Below are 2,407 nucleotides of genomic sequence, written 5' to 3' on the forward strand. Positions count from 1 at the left end.
TGCTGCCGTGAAACTTTGTGCCGGGTGGGCGGCGGGAGCGCGCTCCCGCGCCGGGAGGGGAGGGGAGAGCCCGCCCCCGCGCCGGGAGCGCGCCGGGCCCCGCCGAGCCGGGGGGCGCAGCGGCCGCTCGGCACCGGGGGCGCCGCCTCGGGCAGCTCGGCAGAGCCCGCCCCGGCTGGCAGCCGGCATCCCCCGGAGCCCCCGCCGGGGGTGCGTGCCGCCGGTCAGGAGGCAGCGCTGGCTGCGCTGCTGTGTGTGCCCTCCTTTTCCCCGGCAGAAGCGGCCACGCCGCAGCTCCTTCGCCCCTGGCCCCTGCGTGCTCCCCAGCGGGTCCCCCAGAACGCACTCCGTATTGGCAGCCTCTCGCCCCAGCGTCCCCAGCCCACTGCCCCTGTCCGAGTCTCCCAGCTCCCCAAAGAGAAGCGCCCACACGAGCCCTCCGGGAAACGCCACTCCCGCCCCGCACAGCCCCTCGCAGCAGGCGGGGTCCCGGGCCCTGTCCGACGGAGCAGAGTGGGGGAGCTCCACAGGGCAGGCTGCTGGTGCCTGGCACCCGGGGAGAGGCGAGGAGAGGTGAGAGCAAGGGGCAGGCAGCAGCCGGTGTGCGGGTGCAGCAGAGCCGAGGGCAATGGGGAACACGGAGGATTCACAGTTTAGGTGCCAGGAGCTGTACTGCTTGGCGAGGCTGGCCGCAGTGCTCAGCCAGGTGTCCCCAGCCTTGGTGGCGCAGGCCGGGCCCAACAGAGCCTCCCTCCTCACAGCTTTTCTGGAGCAGCCACCATCTCTTCCCAGCTCAGCATTTTGGCACTTCCCACTTCCAGTTCTCAGCTTTGGCTTCAGCAAGGATTTTGTGAGGGGAAGAAATGCATTAATGTCTCTCAGCCCCCTCCTGCCCCTCATTCTGGGGTCTTCTGGGTGTCTCCCTCACAGGTATTGCACCAGGGCATTGGGCACCTTGCAGCTCTTGGCACGTGGACCATCTCAGCTCCTCTCCGCAGGGCAGTGCTTGTAGTGCTGTGGTATGGAGGTACACGGTCATTTGCCAAAGCCCTCACAGGTGAACGAGCAGAAATGTAACCCCTTGCACCTGCTATCCCCAAAGCACCAGCACCATCTGGATGCTGCAGATTACCAGCAGAGCCAGCACCTGATCTGGGTGACAAAATCTGTCGAGATGCTGCATATTAACCCTCCTACACGAGGGCCACAGCTGGGCTTCTGAGCAAGTGTAAGAAAAGTGCAGACTCCAGCAGAGTACATTTCTAGCCTCATGTGGCTGTGAGTTCTGGGTACCTCATCCTGCCAGCGAGCAGAAGGCGTGCTTGGAGGCAGTGACCCTGCTCCACCGATCTCCATGTGGGGATCTGCGGAGCTGCGCGTCCCGCCGTGCAGGGGAGCTCTGGGCACGGGCTGGCTGGGTGAGAGCCAGCTGACCTCCCTCGCGCTTCCCCAGCTGATGAGCTGTGGCCTGGATTTTGCAGGGGAAGTCCAGTGTTTGCTCCAAATCTTGCTGTTGCTTTGTGAAGCTCATCAGGGAACACCTCAGAGCAACACACCATTGGAGTCTCAGCTGTGCTTGATCTCATGGCAAAAGCAACATTTGAAAAAAATATTGAGTGCCAATATTAACTAGATACTGAGTGCTGGGAAAAAATATTCATCAAATAAGATGAAGAGCACAGACTTTCCCCATAATGAACAAAAGCTCAATGCTGCTCTCAGCTGGACATGTGTTCTCTCTGTGCAGTTCCAGTTCCGATAGAGATTATTCCTTTATAATATATTTTTTATAGTACACATGAGACCTCTGAAATGCAGCGTCTTGTGTCCTGTAAATCATTTCCTGTAACTAGTGGATTCCTTTTCAACTGCATTACAGTAATGTGAATGTTAAGGGACTAACCTGAGCTGGCAGAAGCAAAGTCTCACATCCTTCCCTCCCAGCCTCTTCCCCTCGTACTGCCAGGCAGCCAGCAGACGGTGCCCTGGGCTGCCCCCAAGCTCCACGGAGCCAAGAGGGGAGGCGCACAGTCCCCACCTGGGACAGGTGGAGCCCACGGAAAGGTTCCTGTGAATTTAATGATCAGACATGAACCTGCAATGAGAACCCAGAGTAACTGCTGGGGAGGGGAGCATTTGCTGCAGTGCTAGGGACAGGCTTGTGTTCTCAGGAAGCCCTGGGTGGCACAGGTTCACTCTGCTGCTCTCTTTAGCTCATCTGTATGTTCTATATGTCACATGGCTGTTATAACAAGTATAGATCTACTCCTCATACAGGAGATACGTTTGTTTTAAATTGGAGAATCCACTGAGCATCTCGTGAAGTCAGTAAGGCTGCTCTCAAGCTTGCCAATTCATGCTAATGCCATTAGCCCTGCAGATTCAGGACTTTTCTTTATGGCAACAG

This window comes from Oxyura jamaicensis, chromosome 14 (assembly GCF_011077185.1).
Source record: "Oxyura jamaicensis isolate SHBP4307 breed ruddy duck chromosome 14, BPBGC_Ojam_1.0, whole genome shotgun sequence".
NCBI classification, from domain to species: domain Eukaryota; kingdom Metazoa; phylum Chordata; class Aves; order Anseriformes; family Anatidae; genus Oxyura; species Oxyura jamaicensis.